Genomic DNA, 19851 nt, shown 5'->3' with positions numbered 1-19851 from the left:
TAATAATTAATCGTAACTTACAGCAATAATGAATTATAACTGCCTGCAGAATGCATTTTGCATTACGAATTACTTAAAATGTTAATAACGTCCGGGTAATATTTTACAGCACTGAATTAATATTAAATCACGAGCTGGTCGACTCACAAATGTACTGAAATAATTGCTGGCGGATTAGTGCAGCCAAATACAAGAATAGTCATCCTCAGTAGAGCGATTTTCCCTTGTGTATGAAAATAGTTGTTAAGAGGAGCAAGAAAGTATACTAATATCTGCTAATGTTAAACGCGTTGTGATGTATCAACTAGCTGATAGCCACGCCATCTAGGATCCTGACTGTCATCTGAAGGTTCAACCAGGTGAGAGCCACGCCATCTGGCAACCTGGTTGTCATTTGAAGGCTCCTCCCACATAAACGAGCTGTAAGACGGGTCCAGATGGAGTGATGGTTGTAGAGAAACATTGCAGAACTGTTATGAGGCGATATATTTGTAATACGTGGGGAGCCCAGCCTGTCTTACATCTGCCTGTCTCGTGAGCCTATCCAGAAGTGAGGGAGATGCCTGGCGGCGCATGCTCAGGGTACAGCTAAGGCCTAGGCAGGGAGCCTGCCTATAAATGGCATTGGGTTATATATGTTACACTAGCATTGGACTGATGACGGTCATCAGAGCTGAAGAACTTACTTATTTAGAGACGGGGGTATCAGAGAGTAACATATGTCGGGTTGTAATAACACACAGGTCAGGGAGACCTGAGACATGACTACATCTGAGTATCAAAGTCCCACAGGCCAGAAAGACATGAATTGGCTACAGCGTCAAAGATTATTACGTCAGGTTACCAGAGAGCCACAGACCAGGGACAATATAAGACGTGAGCGAGCGCTCCTGTATACTAATTATCAACTGTCTCCCGACCTCGACAGAGGACGTACGCGTTATTATAGGAGATAGAGGAGGAAGTGGAGAAGGGAGAAATTAGGGGGTGTTTCAAGATACTCCCCAGCCCCTGAGTAAATGGGGAAAGAGAGAGAGAAAGAGGGGGGGGAGGGGGAAGTTAGAAATTCGTGTGGTGTGTGGGACAGCTCAGTCTTTCACCACCAGATATACTGATACAGTGCAAAAATCGCAAACAAGCGATACAACGAATTTGCTGGGACCTCTTACTTATTTCTGCAACATTGCAAGCTCCTGATGTGTTGATTGCAACACGAAAGGCCTAGAGCTATCATTCAACTCTCCCTGTGGTTGTTTCGCATACACGTACACGTCCTAGTGTTGTGCAGTCACTGCTTTAATTTGTTTACTTGTGGTTAAATGTATATATTCATGGATTTATATAGCCTAGGTTAACACAGCCTAACCTAACCCAACCTAACTTGTAATAGAGAAAATAGTAATAATAGGGGATGGTGGGAAGGGATGGTGGGTAGATGAGGGTTGTTGGTGGGTGAGGGGATGGATGGAGGGGTGAAGGGGTAGGGATGGAGGGGGGCGAAGGGGTGGGGATGGAGGGGGTGAAGGGGTGGGGATGGTATTCACGACTGTGTAAACTCATTACCATTGTTCAATGTAAATATATTTGTAAACTGTTCATTACGACAGTCACTTGCTGAGCTAACACAAATGTTGGGGTCCAGTCCTTGGACCCATTGTGTACCTGTGACTTCTGACTGTCATCCACACCATGGGTAAGGGATGCGCAATAAATTTATCTTGTGGTAGCTAGGGAAGCATAAGAGTGCTGGTGATGGTGATGGTGATGGTGGTGGTGGTGGTATTGGTGGTGATGGTAGTAGCTACGGAAGCAAAAAAACGTGCTGGTGATGGAGTTTGTAGTTGGGGTGGTGGTGCTGCTGTGGCTAATAGCTGGGAAATGTTGGTGGGAACAATATTAAGAATGGTGGTGACCTCACCTAAGTATACACAGAAACTAGAGACTGCCTGAAAGGTTTTCCAAGAGACTTGTCCTTGGAGATGAGAACACTAATTCTAAAGAGATGAAGCTGACGACGTAAATTTAAGAGGACCTGAGAGAGTAATGAAGGACTATCTTTTTTAAAGACTGTGACTGGGGAAACAAATGAACCATAGATGGAAATCGCTGATACGAGTTACGCAGAAATAAAACAAATACTTCTCAGCTTTAGTTTGATTAAAAAACGGATTAACCCCGAGAAGGAAGCGGAGGAAGAAAATTTCACACATGGTTTTATAGATAGGTACGATAAGGGTCACCAGAAAGAGAATTAATTAAACCGGTAGACATCATAAATGAGCATAACTAGATGAGCGCACAGTTACTCACAAGAGGTTAATGCAAAAGCTAGAGGATCAGGCACGCATAACAGGAAAGGCACTGTAATGGATCAGAGAGCATCTGACAGGGAGGCAACACTGAGCCATGGTACGTGACGAGGTGTCAGAGTGGGCACCTGTGACGAGCGGGGTTCCACATGGGTAAGTCCTAGGACCTGTGCTGTTTTTGGTAAATGTGAATGACATAACGGAAGGGATAGACTCAGAAATGTCCCTGTTTGCAGATGATGTGAAGTTAATGAGGAGAATTAAATCGATCGAGGATCAGGCAGGGCTACAAAGAGACCTGGACAGGCTACAAGCCTGGTTCAGCAGCTGGCTCCTTGAATTTAGCCCCGCCAAATGCAAAGTCATGAAGATCGGGGAAGGGCAAAGAAGACCGCAGACGGAGTATAGTCTAGGTGGCCAAAGACTGCAAAACTCACTCAAAGAAAAAGATGTTGGGGTGAGTATAATACCGAGCAAATCTGAGGCGCACATCAGTCAGATAACTGCTGCAGCATACTGGCGTCTGACAAACCTAAGAATAGCGTTCCGATACCTCAGCAAGGAATCGTTCAAGACTCTGTACACCGTGCGCGTCAGACCCATACTGGAGTATGCAGCACCATTTTGGAATCCACACCTGTTCAAGCATATCCAGAAATTAGAGAAGCGCAAAGGTTTGCAACAAGACTAGTCCCAGAGCTATGAGAACTGTCCTACGAAGAAAGGTTAAGGGAAATCAGCCTAACGACACTGGTGGACAGAAGGGTCAGGGGAGACATGATAACAAGATACAAAATACTGAGAGGAATTGAAAAGGTGGACAAAGACAGGATGTTCCAGAGATGGGACACAGACACAAGGGGCCACAATTGGAAGCTGAAGACTCAGATGAATCAAAGGGATGTTAGGAAGTATTTCTTCAGTCTTATAGTTGTCAGGAAGTGGAACAGCCTAGAAAGTGACGTAGTGGAGGCAGGAACCATACATAGTAGCAATCAGTGAAGAGGCGGGGCCAGGAGCTGTGAACCGACCTCTGCAGCCACAAATAAGTGAGTACAAATAGGTGAGTACACACTCACGTACACAATCTGGAGAGTGATGCAGTGGCTTCAGGATCCATTCATAGCTTTAAGAAGAGGTACGATAAAGCTCTTGGACCCTGCAACCACAAATAAGTACAAACCCACACACGTTGTGAATTGACCCCTACAACCACATATAGGTGAGTACACAAAGGAGGAAACAGGAGCTATGATTCGACCCTTGGAATCACAATTAGATGAGCATACACACACACACACACACACACACACACACACACACACACACACACACACACACACGGGGACACACAGATCGCGTGGGTCCATGGGTGCAGACGTGGGCACACAAGGCTCCGAGAATCCTAGTGTTTTTAAGCGTGCAGTGACTGCTAACAGTAATCAGTGGTAGTGACATCGTCAGTGAGCAATAATACGAGTGATAACTAAAGTTATTAGTTAGAAAAAGTCGTGAGAAAGCCTGAAATTATCCATTATCCAAAATTATCCAAACGTTTTGGTCTACTAGGCAGCGGTAGGCCTGAAGCAGTGACATCACGACAAGTTGTGTGCCATTATACATATAAAGTGAAGTGTATATAATGTGAAGTGTATACTATCATAAGTGAAAAGTGAAATTGCATGAGGAACGAGGGATGTATGAACACATGTGGTTATAATCATCACGGATGAAGGATCTCCAAAATAGGGATTTAAGCTACGTACGATGACTACGTCATCAGCATTTGGCAACTTGGCACGACCGTTGCCAGCGCAAGTATCACCTATATTGTGGTTTGCATGTCGCAGGCTTGGCTTGGCTTGGCCTTGCATCACTGTTAGATACTGGTCACTCACTCCTGCAAGCTATTACAGTAGTTATTAGTAGTAAGAACACTTAGGAAGCTAGGAAGTCCTCTCTAAACGTGAACAAGGAATAGGATAATAACAGCAATAATTGATACTTAAATCCAGAAAGGATTTCTAGGAAAGACAAAACAGAGAGGTATAACGGATCTACCCTCCCTAACCATCCCTCCCTAACACACACACACACAAGGGCAGACACTTATTGAAGCTTTAGACCCTAGTAGCAATTATCGATTTTATAACCCAGAATTACTGGTATGTATTAACAGCATACCTCCCCCATACACATATACACACACACACATACACACACACATACACACACACACATACACACACACATACACACACACATACACACACACACATACACACACACATACACACACACATACACATACATACACACACACACATACACACACACATATACACACACACATACACATACACACAGTATCTCCCCGCATACCTCCCCCATACACACACACACACACACACACACACACACACTGTAAGTATGTGCCGGTCAAGCCCCAGGAGGTTGGGGGTCAGGTTACAAGAAGTTGTGGGCAGCAAAGGACCACTGAGACTACATTACAACGCACAAGCCACCTACCTTTCAGTACATAATAAACCCACACATAATTCCACACAAAATTACACACACACACACACACACACACACACACACACACACATATCCGGACTCACACATACACTCCCCCCCCCTCACCACCGACATCTCACTTCTTCCCCTGATCCCTCCCCTCCCTCGTTCACCCTCCCCTCCCCTGTTCACCCAGAAACTGAGAGAGATGGTACAAAGGCGAAAGGAGGAAAGAGAGGGGATGGAGAAGACAGACAGGAGATCCCAGACCCAGGAAGAAGATCAAATACAGCCTCCCTCACAACTTCCTAAAGAAGCCTCTCAACCAGGTCAACCCCAGTGCAACCAAACACTCTAAATCAAAAGACCCATGCCACATCCAATGCCCCCACCCACTACATTACAAACTCCACCCCCACAGCAACAACCCATAGTTCCTTACCAGGTCTCCCACTTCCCCAACCCCAATATACCTCCCAGACCACAGTCTTAGAAAAGAAGTTGAAGGTGTGGTATACAAATGCAGATGGAATAACAAACAAGTATGAGGAGTGGCATGAAAGAATCAAATTGACATCCCCAGACATAATAGCACTCACAGAAACAAAACTCACCAGAATAATAACAGATTCAATCTTTCCATCCGGATACCAAATCCACAGGAAAGACAGAGGGAGGAGAGGGGGAGGAGGAGTTGCACTGCTCATTAAAAACCAGTGGGGTTTTGAGAAAATGGAAGGAATGGAAGGCACGGGCGAAAGGGACTACTTAGTAGGAACAATCCAGTCTGAGGGACATAAGGTGATAATTGCAGTAATGTACAACCCACCACAGAACTGCAGGAGGCCAAGAGAAGAATACGATGAGAGCAACAGAGCAATGATCGACACACTAGCCGAGGTGGCCAGGAGAGCACACATGGGGGGAGCAAAGTTACTAATTATGAGTGATTTCAATCACAAGGAGATTGACTGGGAAAACCTGGAGCCCCATGGGGGTCCCGAAACATGGAGAGCCAAGATGATGGATGTGGTACTTGAAAACCTCATGCATCAACATGTTAGAGACACTAGCAGAGAGAGAGGAGAGGATGAACCAGCAAGGCTGGACCTTGTATTCACCATGAGTAGTTCGGACATCGAGGGTATCATGTATGAAAGGCCCCTGGGAGCTAGTGATCATGTGGTTCTGTGCTTCGACTACATAGTTGAGCTCCAAGTGGAGAGAGTAGCAGGAATAGGCTGGGAAAAACCAAACTACAAAAGGGGGAACTACTCAGGCATGAGGAACTTCCTTCAAGACATTCAGTGGGAGAGGGAACTGACAGGAAAACCAGTACAAGAAATGATGGACTATGTAGCAACAAAATGCAAGGAGGCAGAGAGGTTTGTTCCCAAGGGAAACAGAAATAATGGAAAGAACAGAACGAGTCCTTGGTTCACCCAAAGGTGTAGGGAGGCAAAAACTAGGTGTACTAGAGAATGGAAAAGGTACAGAAGACAGAGAACTCAGGAAAATAAAGAAATCAGCCGAGGAGCCAGAAACGAATATGCACAGATAAGAAGGGAGGCTCAGAGACAATATGAAAATGACATAGCATCAAAAGTAAAGACTGACCCGAAGCTGTTGTACAGCCACATCAGGAGGAAAACAACAGTCAAGGACCAGGTAATCAGACTGAGGAAGGGTGATGGGGAATTCACAAGAAACGACCGAGAGGTATGTCAGGAGCTCAACACAAGATTTAAAGAGGTATTTACAGTGGAAAGCAGTAGGACTCCAGGAAATCAGAACAGGGGGGCACACCAGCAAGTGCTGGATGAGGTACATATAACCAAAGAGGAGGTGAAGAAGCTGCTATGCGAACTTGACACCTCAAAGGCGGTGGGACCAGACAACATCTCTCCATGGGTCCTTAAAGAGGGAGCAGAGATATTGTGTGAGCCATTAACAAAGATCTTCAACACATCATTTGAAACTGGACAACTCCCTGAGGTATGGAAAATGGCAAATGTAGTCCCAATTTTTAAAAAGGGAGACAGACATGAGGCACTAAACTACAGACCTGTATCACTAACGTGTATAGTATGCAAGGTCATGGAGAAGATCATCAGGAGGAGAGTGGTGGGGCACCTGGAAAGAAACAAGTGTAATTGACAACCAGCACGGTTTCAGGGAAGGAAAATCCTGTCACAAACCTACTAGAGTTTTATGAGAAGGTGACAGAAGTAAGACAAGAGAGAGAGGGGTGGATCGACTGCATATTTTTGGACTGCAAGAAGGCCTTCGACACAGTTCCTCACAAGAGGTTACTGCAAAAGCTAGAGGATCAGGCACATATAACAGGAAAGGCACTGCAATGGATCAGAGAATACCTGACAGGGAGGCAACAACGAGTCATGGTACGAGACGAGGTGTCAGAGTGGGCGCCTGTGACAAGCGGGGTTCCACAGGGGTCAGTCCTAGAACCTGTGCTGTTCTTGGTATATGTGAACGACATAACGGAAGGGATAGACTCAGAAGTGTCCTTGTTTGCAGATGATGCGAAGTTAATGAGAAGAATCAAATCAGATGAGGATCAGGTAGGACTACAAAGAGACCTGGACAGGCTACAAGCCTGGTCCAGCAACTGGCTCCATGAATTTAACCCTGCCAAATGCAAAGTCATGAAGATTGGGGAAGGGCAAAGAAGACCGCAGACACAATATAGTTTAGATGGCCAAAGACTGCAAACCTCACTCAAGGAAAAAGATCTGGGGGTGAGCATAACACCGAGCATATCTCCTGAGGCGCACATCAACCAGATAACTGCTGCAGCATACGGGCGCCTGGCAAACCTACGGATAGCGTTCCGATACCTCAGTAAGGATTCGTTTAAGACTCTGTATACCATTTACGTCAGGCCCATACTGGAGTATGCAGCACCAGTTTGGAATCCACACCTAGTCAAGCACGTCAAGAAATTAGGGAAAGTGCAAAGGTTTGCAACAAGACTAGTCCCAGAGATACGGGGATTGTCCTACGAAGAAAGGTTGAGGGAAATCGGCCTGACGACACTGGAGGACAGGAGGGTCAGGGGAGACATGATAACGACATATAAAATACTGCACGGAATAGACAAGGTGGACAAAGACGGGATGTTCCAGAGAAGGGACACAGACACAAGAGGTCACAATTGGAAGTTGAAGACTCAGTTGAATCAAAGGGATGTTAGGAAGTATTTCTTCAGTCATAGAGTAGTCAGGCCGTGGAATAGCCTAGAAAGTGACGTAGTGGAGGCGGGAACCATACATAGTTTTAAGGCGAGGTATGATAGAGCTCATGGGGCAGGGAGAGAGAGGACCTAGTAGCAATCAGCGAAGAGGCGGGGCCAGGAGCTGTGACTCGACCCCTGCAACCACAAATAGGTGAGTACACACACACACACAGAGCTAGAGGGAAATGTACATGCATTTCCACACGAACGGCAACAAACGTGGCCGAACAGGTTCCGGTAGTCTAGGAGGGTAGTTAAGTATTTCACGGACCCGGAATCACTCTCTTCCGAAATTACAGAGTGTCTCTCCCGTGTGGACCAAGAACACGGACTTGCTGTCATACTGGACACGTAAATTGCTTAGTGTTAGAATGACTCGGGTTCTCATTCTTCTAGTTCCTGGGTTACTGTATATCTTATTGTACTGTGTAGTTCCTGGGTTAATGTATCTCTTATTGTATTGTGTAGTTCTTGGGTTAATGTATCTGTTATTGTATTGTATAGTTCCTGGGTTAATGTATCTGTTATTGTATTGTGTAGTTACTGGGTTAATGTATCTGTTATTGTATTGTGTAGTTCCTGGGCTAATGTATCTGTTATTGTATTGTGTAGTTCCTAAGTTACTGCTGCTCGTGTATTATTGTGTAACACCACCACCACTAATAATACTGCCACCATCACCACCACCACTAATAATACTGCCACCATCACCACCACCACCATTAATAATACTGCCACCATCACCACCACCACTAATAATACTGCCACTATCAACACCAATACTAATAATACTGCCACCATCACCACCGCCACTAACAATACTGCCACCATCACCAATACCATTACTAATACTGCCACCATCACCACCACCACTACTAATACTGCCACCATCACCATTACCACCACCACCACCACCACCACTACTAATACTGCCACCATCACCACCACCACAACTACTAATACTGCCACCATCACCACCACTACTAATACTACCACCATCACCACTACCACCACTACTAATACTGCCACCATCACCATCACCACTACTAATACTGCCACCATCACCACTACTAATACTGCCATCATCACCACCACCACTACTAATACTGCCACCATCACCATCACCACTACTAATACTGCCACCATCACAATCACCACTACTAATACTGCCACCATCACCACCACCACCACCACCACTACTAATACTGCCACCATCATCACCACCACCACTACTAATACTGCCACTATCACCACCACCACTACTAATATTGCCACATTCACCATCACTACCACCACTACTAATACTGCCACCATCACCACTACTAATACTGCCACCATCACCACTACTAATACTGCCACCACCACCACCACTACTAATACTGCCACCATCACCACCTCCACTACTAATACTGCCACATTCACCATCACCACCACCACTGCTAATACTGCCACCATCATCACTACCACCACCACTACTAATACTGCCACCATCATCACTACCACCACCACCACTACTAATACTGCCATCATCACCACCACCACTACTAATACTGCCACCATCACCACCGCCACCACCACTACTAATACTGCCACCATCACCACCACCACCACCACTACTAATACTGCCACCATCACCATCATCACCACCAATACTAATACTGCCACCATCACCATCATCACTACTGATACTGCCATCACCATCATCACTACTGATACTGCCACCATCACCACTACTAATACTGCCACCATCACCATCACCACTACTAATACTGCCACCATCACCACCAACACTATTAATACTGCCACCATCACCACCACCACTACTAGTAGCGACACCATCAAAACCACCACTAATACTGCCACGAACACCATCACCACCACCACTACTAATACTGCCCCATCACCATCACCACTACTAACACTGCCACCATCACCACCAACACTATTAACACTGCCACCATCACCACCACCATCACCACCACCACTAGTAGCGACACCATCAAAACCACCACTAATACTGCCACCATCACCATCACCACTACTAATACTGCCACCATCACCACCACCACTACCACTACTAATACTGCCACCATCACCACCACCACCACTACTAATACTGCCACCATCACCACCACCACCACTACTAATACTGCCACCATCACCACCACCACTACTAATACTGCCACCATCACCCCCACCATCACCACTACTAATACTGTCAACATCACCATCACCGCTACTAATACTGCTACCATCACCACCACCACTACCACTACTAATACTGCCACCATCACCACCACCACCACTACTAATGCTACCCCCATCACCACTACTAATACTGCCACCATCACCACCACCACCACCACTACTAATACTACCACCGTCACCACCACCACCACTACTAATACTACCACCATCACCACTACTAATACTGCCACCATCACCACCACCACCACTACTAATACTACCACCATCACCACTACTAATACTGCCACCATCACCCCCACCATCACCACTACCAATACTGCCAACATCACCACCACCACTACTAATACTGCCACCATCACCACCACCACTACTAATACTACCACCATCACCACTACTAATACTGCCACCATCACCACCACCACTACTAATACTACCACCATCACCACTACTAATACTGCCAACATTACAAGCACCACTACTAATACTGCCAACATCACCCCCACCACTACTAATACTACCACCATCACCACTACTAATACTGCCACCATCACCGCCACCATCACCACTACTAATACTGCCAACATCACCACCACCACTACTAATACTGCCACCATCACCACCACCACCACTACTAATACTACCACCATCACCACTACTAATACTGCCACCATCACCACCACCACCACCACCACTACTAATACTACCACCATCACCACTACTAATACTGCCAACATCACCACCACCGCTACTAATACTACCACAATCACCACTACTAATACTGCCAACATCACCATCACCACTACTAATACTGCCACCATCACCACCACCACTACCACTACTAATACTGCCACCATCACCACCACCACCACTACTAATACTACCACCATCACCACTACTAATACTGCCACCATCACCACCACCACCACCACTACTACTACTAATACTACCACCATCACCACTACTAATACTGCCACCATCACCACCACCACCACTACTAATACTGCCACCATCACCACTACTAATACTGCCACAATCACCACCACCACCACCACTTCTACTAATACTACCACCATCACCACTACTAATACTGCCACCATCACCACCACCACCACTACTAATACTGCCACCATCACCACTACTAATACTGCCACCATCACCACCACCACCACCACTACTACTAATACTACCACCATCACCACTACTAATACTGCCACCATCACCACCACCACCACTACTAATACTGCCACCATCACCACTACTAATACTGCCAACATCACCACCACCACTACTACTAATACTCCCACCATCACCACTACTAATACTGCCAACATCACCACCACCACCACCACTACTACTAATACTACCACCATCACCACTACTAATACTGCCACCATCACCACCACCACCACTACTAATACTACCACCATCACCACTACTAATACTGCCACCATCACCACCACCACCACTACTAATACTGCCACCATCACCACTACTAATACTGCCACCACCACCACCACCACTACTAATACTGCCACCATCACCACTACTAATACTGCCACCATCACCACCACCACCACCACTACTACTAATACTACCACCATCACCACTACTAATACTGCCACCATCACCACCACCACCACTACTAATACTGCCACCATCACCACTACTAATACTGCCACCATCACCACCACCACCACCACTACTACTAATACTACCACCATCACCACTACTAATACTGCCACCATCACCACCACCACCACTACTAATACTGCCACCATCACCACTACTAATACTGCCAACATCACCACCACCACTACTAATACTACCACAATCACCACTACTAATACTGCCACCATCACCACCACCACCACCACCACTACTAATACTACCACCATCACCACTACTAATACTGCCACCATCACCCCCACTACCACTACACATTAAACACTGTAAAACACATTAACCCCATTACATCCCTCGGTACATATTTGTATATTTTGATAATAATACAAAGGGCGACAGTGGAACGTATAAGGACAGTTGTTTATATATGTCAGTTGTACACATATGTCAGTTGATTGGAAGGTGTTCTCTACGCCTACTTTGGGCTGCTTCACTTAGATGATCTTTTAAAGAGAGAAGGAGAGTGCCTTGATGCTGGTGAAGGGGTATATATATATATATATATATATATATATATATATATATATATATATATATATATATATATATATATATATATATATATAACCACAGGGTGGATTGAATGATAGATCTAGGCCTTTCAAAACATCTTCAGGAGCTTGGAACTCTTTGTGAGAGTTGATAAAGTCTCTGGTGAGCGAAACGTCTTCTAAGTGAAAGGCCATTAGCCGCATATTCTCTCTCTTTTATATACTTGTAAGAAAAAAAAACACAACTGATGTACATTTCAAACGTGAACTCACGTATACACACACACACACACACACACACACACACACACACACACACACACACACACATATACACACCACACACACACGGAGGGGGGACATTATGGTTCTCGCGCAATTTCGCTCCTTTGTCCGGCCACTACGAGAGCGATGACGTCACTACCATTGTGTACACGACCTCCACGACGTGTACACGACCTCCACGACGTGTTCAAAGTCCCCACGACGTGTACATGACCTCCACGAAATGTGCATAAGCTCCACGGCATGCACACGACCCCCACGACGTGTACATGTCCCCCACGACGTGAGAAACGACTCAGATAAACAACAGGGACGTCTGGAAGAGTTTAACATTGCACTTCATCTCTCCCTAACTAACATAAAAAAATTATGTACTAAACACTATAGTGTTGCTCTCTAATCTTTGTTCTCTTAGTGTTTGATTGGTCAAGACACAAGGAGAGTGTCTCCTGACGCGGGTCTCAGGTATTTGATAATCCGCTAACTGGAACTTTTGGTCACATGACCAAGGCCTTGTGCTGGCTTTACAGTCCAGCTAGCAAAGAAGAAAATCACATTATATGATGTGTAGGTTTTCTCTCTGCCACCTTAATTTTAATCTTGTCTAACATCTCCCTGTAATTTGCCTCTCTCTGCCCTATTCTTATGCTCTCTCTAGCAAACAACGCCCTGCTGTTACCCTAATTTGCCTCTCTCTCTGCCCTATTCTTATGCTCTTCCCAGCAAAAAATACCACCTGGGGTTACCCTACTCCCCATCATTTCCTCTACAGTCACTGCCACTTCCTCTTACCTTCTGGTTTACTAAAACTCTCACTTCTTACCCTTTTTCCCCTGCACTTCATTCACTGCGAGAGTGCGGCCACAGCATCCTTGTAACATCTCCGGCAGTTACTGAAATCTCTCTGTACCAGAGAGTTGGTACAAATCAGTCAGGACACACAGAAGTAATTTCTCATTTGTAGATAAAATAATTCTTGTACCTCGTGAATTGTATACAAGGTTGACTTTACTGACTTGTGGAGATTTGTTTCTTTAGTTTTAGTGGCGGGACTTGTAAGTTTATTCAGGTACGGGTACGCGTAAATATCATACATAGCAGCATATCAATAACAATACTGCACTAGCCAAAGCAGCATGGGTTCGAGTCCTTGGCTAGTCGTAGTGTTGTTATTGACCAATACCACTCGTTCGTGGGCACAGTAATATAGCAGCATATGTGTAGATTACGTAGGATAACCCAAGAAAGAGGTGGTGTTAGGAATGACGCTGGAGATGGTTATGGTAGGAACGGTGGTGGTCCTGGGATGGTGGTGCTGGTAGTGGTGGTGCTGTAGTGTAAAGTGGTTAAAACCTGGGATTGGGGGTGGTAAAAAAGGGGGTGGGCCCCGGGAAAAGGTGGGGCTGGTAGTGGGGGTGGGGCTGAGATAATTTGCCGGGAGTATTGGGGCTTTTTGGGAGTGGTATGGCCCCCTTTGGGGGTCTAATTTGGGGGTGGTCTTTGAATGGGGGTGTGCTGGTAGCTGGGAGTAGTCCCCCGGATGGTAGTGTGGGAAAAAGGGAATTTTCTGGTAATGACAAACAACGGGATTTGTCCCGAAAAAATAGTGGTCTTTTTAAAAAAATATTTCTGGAGTAATTTCTAGTAAGTTTGGGTGGGCACAAAAATAGTGGTTGGCCCTGGTTAGCTGGTTTGGTAGGGGCTGGGGGGTTGGGGCTGGTAGTAGTGGGGGTGCTGAGATAGTGGGGCTGGTTTTGGTGGGTCTGAATGGTTTAATTTGGGTGGGGGTGGTGGTGGTGCTGGAGTGGTAGTGGGGGTAGTGGTGGTCTGGTTGTGGGGGTGGGTGGCGTGGTAATTCTTAGTAAGGAGTGCTGGCCTTTGGGGGGTGCTAAAAGTGGTGCGGTAGTGGTGAGTGCTGGCCAGGGGGGGTGGGGCTAGTAATGGTGGTGGGTGGCTGGGGTGGGGGTCCCCGAGATAATTTGGGGCTTTGTTTTGGTAATTGCTGGTGAAAGGGGGTGCTTTAAGGGTGGGGGTGCTGGGATGGGAATTGCTGTTAAAATTTAAATTTCTGGGTAGTGGTGCTGGTATGGGAATTTGGGAGTGGTAGTGCTGGAAATTGGTGCTGGAAAACCAGTAGTGGTGGGTCCTAAGGGTGGGGGTTTCTGGTAATGGTTTGGGGATGCCCAAATAAATTTGCTGGTAAAAAGGGGAGTGCCAATAATTTAGTGCTGAATTGGGGATGGGGTGTGGGGGTGCTGGTAGTGGTTTTTCCAAAAATATTGGGGCTGGTAGTTTGGGAATTTCTATTAAATGGGGGTTTGGTAAATGGTGGGTAGTGGTGGTGCTGGGATGGTGGTGCTGGTAGTGGTGGTCCTGGGATGGTGGTGCTGGTAGTGGTGGTGCTGGGATGGTGGTGCTGGTAGTGGTGGTCCTGGGAGGGTGGTGCTGGTAGTGGTGGTGGTCCTGGGATGGTGGTGCTGGTAGTGGTGGTGGTCCTGGGATGGTGGTGCTGGTAGTGGTGGTGGTGCTGGGATGGTGGTGCTGGTAGTGGTGGTGCTGGTAGTGGTGGTGCTGGGATGGTGGTGCTGGTAGTGGTGGTGCTGGTAGTGGTGGTGCTGGTAGTGGTGGTGGTCCTGGGAGGGTGGTGCTGGTAGTGGTGGTGGTCCTGGGATGGTGGTGCTGGTAGTGGTGGTGGTGCTGGGATATTGTTGCTGGAGTGGTGGTGATGCTGGGATGGTGGTGCTGGTAGTGGTGGTGCTGGTAGTGGTGGTGCTGGGATGGTGGTGCTGGTAGTGGTGGTGCTGGTAGTGGTGGTGCTGGGATGGTGGTGCTGGTAGTGGTGGTGCTGGTAGTGGTGGTGCTGGTAGTGGTGGTGGTCCTGGGAGGGTGGTGCTGGTAGTGGTGGTGGTCCTGGGATGGTGGTGCTGGTAGTGGTGGTGGTGCTGGGATGGTGGTGCTGGTAGTGGTGGTGGTGCTGGGATGGTGGTGCTGGTAGTGGTGGTGCTGGTAGTGGTGGTGCTGGGATGGTGGTGCTGGTAGTGGTGGTGCTGGTAGTGGTGGTGCTGGTAGTGGTGGTGGTCCTGGGAGGGTGGTGCTGGTAGTGGTGGTGGTCCTGGGATGGTGGTGCTGGTAGTGGTGGTGGTGCTGGGATGGTGGTGCTGGTAGTGGTGGTGCTGGTAGTGGTGGTGCTGGGATGGTGGTGCTGGTAGTGGTGGTGCTGGTAGTGGTGGTGCTGGGATGGTGGTGCTGGTAGTGGTGGTGCTGGTAGTGGTGGTGCTGGTAGTGGTGGTGGTCCTGGGAGGGTGGTGCTGGTAGTGGTGGTGGTCCTGGGATGGTGGTGCTGGTAGTGGTGGTGGTGCTGGGATGGTGGTGCTGGTAGTGGTGGTGCTGGTAGTGGTGGTGGTGGGTTGGTGGTGCTGGTAGTGGTGGTGCTGGTAGTGGTGGTGCTGGTAGTGGTGGTGGTCCTGGGAGGGTGGTGCTGGTAGTGGTGGTGGTCCTGGGATGGTGGTGCTGGTAGTGGTGGTGGTGCTGGGATGGTGGTGCTGGTAGTGGTGGTGGTGCTGGGATGGTGGTGCTGGTAGTGGTGGTGCTGGTAGTGGTGGTGCTGGGATGGTGGTGCTGGTAGTGGTGGTGCTGGTAGTGGTGGTGCTGGTAGTGGTGGTGGTCCTGGGATGGTGGTGCTGGTAGTGGTGGTGGTCCTGGGATGGTGGTGCTGGTAGTGGTGGTGGTGCTGGGATGGTGGTGCTGGTAGTGGTGGTGCTGGTAGTGGTGGTGCTGGGATGGTGGTGCTGGTAGTGGTGGTGCTGGTAGTGGTGGTGCTGGTAGTGGTGGTGGTCCTGGGATGGTGGTGCTGGTAGTGGTGGTGGTCCTGGGATGGTGGTGCTGGTAGTGGTGGTGGTCCTGGGATGGTGGTGCTGGTAGTGGTGGTGGTCCTGGGATGGTGGTGCTGGTAGTGGTGGTGCTGGTAGTGGTGGTGCTGGGATGGTGGTGCTGGTAGTGGTGGTGCTGGTAGTGGTGGTGCTGGTAGTGGTGGTGGTCCTGGGAGGGTGGTGCTGGTAGTGGTGGTGGTCCTGGGATGGTGGTGCTGGTAGTGGTGGTGGTCCTGGGATGGTGGTGCTGGTAGTGGTGGTGCTGGTAGTGGTGGTGCTGGGATGGTGGTGCTGGTAGTGGTGGTGCTGGTAGTGGTGGTGCTGGTAGTGGTGGTGGTCCTGGGATGGTGGTGCTGGTAGTGGTGGTGCTGGTAGTGGTGGTGCTGGTAGTGGTGGTGCTGGTAGTGGTGGTGCTGGTAGTGGTGGTGGTCCTGGGATGGTGGTGCTGGTAGTGGTGGTGGTCCTGGGATGGTGGTGCTGGTAGTGGTGGTGGTGGTGCTGGTAGTGGTGGTGCTGGTAGTGGTGGTGCTGGTAGTGGTGATGGTAGTAGTGGTGGTGGTGGTTGAGAGGGTTACGGTGGTAGTGACAAGTAAGTTTATTTAGGTACAGGTATACATAAATATAATTACACAATTTATTATGCATAGTAATATATGTGTGTAAATTACCCAGGATAACCCAAAAAAGTCAAGTGGCTTATTTCCAGTGGTGGTCGTTGTGATTGTGGTGGTTGCTGTGGTGGTGGTTTCTGTAGTGGTGGTTGCTGTGGTGGTGGTTGCTGTGGTGGTGGTTGCTGTGGTGGTGGTTTCTGTAGTGGTGGTTGCTGTGGTGGTGGTTACTGTGGTGGTGGTTGCTGTGGTGGTGGTTGCTGTGGTGGTGGTTGCTGTGGTGGTGGTTGCTGTGGTGCTGGTTGCTGTGGTGCTGGTTGCTGTGGTGCTGGTTGCTGTGGTGCTGGTTGCTGTGGTGGTGGTTACTGTGGTGGTGGTTGCTGTGGTGGTGGTTGCTGTGGTGGTGGTTGCTGTGGTGGTGGTTACTGTGGTGGTGGTTGCTGTGGTGGTGGTTGCTGTGGTGGTGGTTACTGTGGTGGCCGTTGCTGTGGTGGTGGTTGCTGTGGTGGTGGTTTCTGTAGTGGTGGTTACTGTGGTGGTGGTTACTGTGGTGGTGGCGGAAGGAACAGATACAGGTACCGTATAATCTTGACGTTAAACCACTGTCATATATCATGTTTTTATTTACGTCTGTCTTAACCACTCTGAGGATGACTACGACGGGTAAGCTCTCTTGTCTACGTCTTTGTCTTACCTAATACAGGGATCTTGACCCTGACAGACCTGGGGCTACGCGAAACGTGTGTGGGGGGGGGATAAGCGAAGGGGCAGAGGAAAACCTGTGTGTGAAGTGTAAGGTTCAAGAAGGATGTGTGAAGTGTAAGGTTCAAGAAGGATGTGTGAAGTGTAAGGTTCAAGAAGGATGTGTGAAGTGTAAGGTTCAAGAAGGATGTGTGAAGTGTAAGGTTCAAGGAGGATGTGTGAAGTGTAAGGTTCAAGGAGGATGTGTGAAGTGTAAGGTTCAAGGAGGATGTGTGAAGTGTAAGGTTCAAGGAGGATGTGTGAAGTGTAAGGTTCAAGGAGGATGTGTGAAGTGTAAGGTTCAAGGAGGATGTGTTAGGGAATAATCTCAGTGAAGTTCCCAGCAATGAACCGACGCAATTCTTCCCTCCCTGAGGCACCATCGTCCTTGTGTTCAATTAATTATAACTATCCCCACGTAGCTCGGTTGGCAGAGCACTCAGCTCACACATCAAGTGTCCATGGTTCGATTCCCGATACGGGTGGAAACAGGCGTGTTTCCTTAAGACACCTGCTGTCCCTGTTTACTTAGCAGCAAGTAGGTACTTGGCTGTTAGCAGACTGGTGTGGGTCGCATCCTGGGGGACAAAATGACAGCTATGATCTGATGTATCACGTACTTGTAGAAATATGGGAGTTTAGATTATCATGGGAAGCGCTAAAATCGTAGGGGTTATACATCGCCTGCAGGAGGGACGGGAGATAAAAGGCATACAGGCTCAATTCAAGGAACTGGAGCACAGATCCAATTCCCTAGATCAAGAGCCCCTCACTAGCTTCAAGGAACCTCACTTGAGGGGATGGGGATTTGTAGCTAAGGTGGGGGTGTGTGTTTGGCCATCAGGTGCTGGAGGGGGGGGGGGTGCTGGACGAGAGGGGGGAAGGAGAGGCACCTGGGGAAGGGAACATGACAGGTGAACAATGGTGGCCGCGACTCGAGGTTGTCTCTCGTGTAAGATTTTTCTCAAATTTCACGCGAGACAATGACGATATTATCATTAAAAATCTTGCAGCAGCGGAGCAGACCAAGGACAGTCTGGGAGCTGCGTGGAGGTGGAGGTGGAGGTGGAGGTGGAGGTGGAGGTGGAGGCGAGACGAAGAGCTTGGGCCAAGTCTATCACCTGTTGCATAACTTCATTGCTTATTTCAATTTATTCAAATAACCCACACGACTTGGATGGTTGACTAGTCAATTATCCTAGTAGGACCGAAACGTCGTCATACTCATCTTTCTCCTATGTGCGGGTTATTTGTGTATTGTTCCAGTCACTGTATTGTGCCTTTTTGTTCTCCAGTGTATTCCACTGCTCTGTGATATTACATAAATCTCCTGTTTGGATAATTTATTGGGTTGAAAGCTTGTAATTACTCGAGGGTCATTAAGCTCGTATGTAACCTGTATATCACCAGTCAAAAACAATTATATCTTAAAAATAGGGATTAAATTTTCTCTGTCTAAGCACATAGAGATATACACCTCTCGCAATGGACTCAAATTAAGTTGTAATAAGCAATGAATAAACAGAAGTGTGGTCGTGAGGCTCGAACCACAGTCTGTAAACGGTGGTGTTGGACTATCAATTTACAGACCTCGATTCACGCCCCTTCACCCACCCTTTTGTTTATTCACCTCTCGAAAGATGTACCCTTGCCTTATGATTCTGTTATTAGGTTATTTACAGTTGTAGTCACCGGAAAGTATACGGATGAGGGATGGTAGGGAAGGAAGGGTAAATGTGAGGAATTGATAGTGGAAGGATCTGTAGAGTAAAGTGGAGAGACTACTACTCCTGTCAACAGTGATATATTCACTTGAATAACCTAAAAAAGGCACATTACAGTGGCTGGAACAATACACAAATATTTGTGTATATATTCACT

The 19851-nt window shown here is 47.7% G+C and overlaps 1 protein-coding gene across 4 annotated transcripts in view; it reads right to left on the bottom strand.

The window, feature by feature from the left end:
- The window catches only part of qsm (Zona pelucida superfamily protein qsm), a 145623-nt gene that overhangs the window by 44228 nt on the left and 81544 nt on the right, over window positions 1-19851 (bottom strand). Inside the window, exon 1 of one of the 4 annotated variants that reach the window (XM_053786413.2) lies at window positions 148-244. The exons of 2 other annotated variants lie outside the window; for them this stretch is intronic. The gene's annotated coding sequence lies outside the window, so the exon portion shown is untranslated. Of the gene's footprint in view, window positions 1-21; window positions 245-19851 lie in introns of those variants that run through there. One more of the 4 variants, XM_053786414.2, reaches the window with a different exon arrangement.

The sequence above is a fragment of the Cherax quadricarinatus genome, chromosome 42, assembly GCF_038502225.1.
Source record: "Cherax quadricarinatus isolate ZL_2023a chromosome 42, ASM3850222v1, whole genome shotgun sequence".
Taxonomy (NCBI): domain Eukaryota; kingdom Metazoa; phylum Arthropoda; class Malacostraca; order Decapoda; family Parastacidae; genus Cherax; species Cherax quadricarinatus.
The sequence above is the reverse complement of the archived record's forward strand: the minus strand, read 5'-3'. Positions and strand labels throughout refer to the sequence as shown.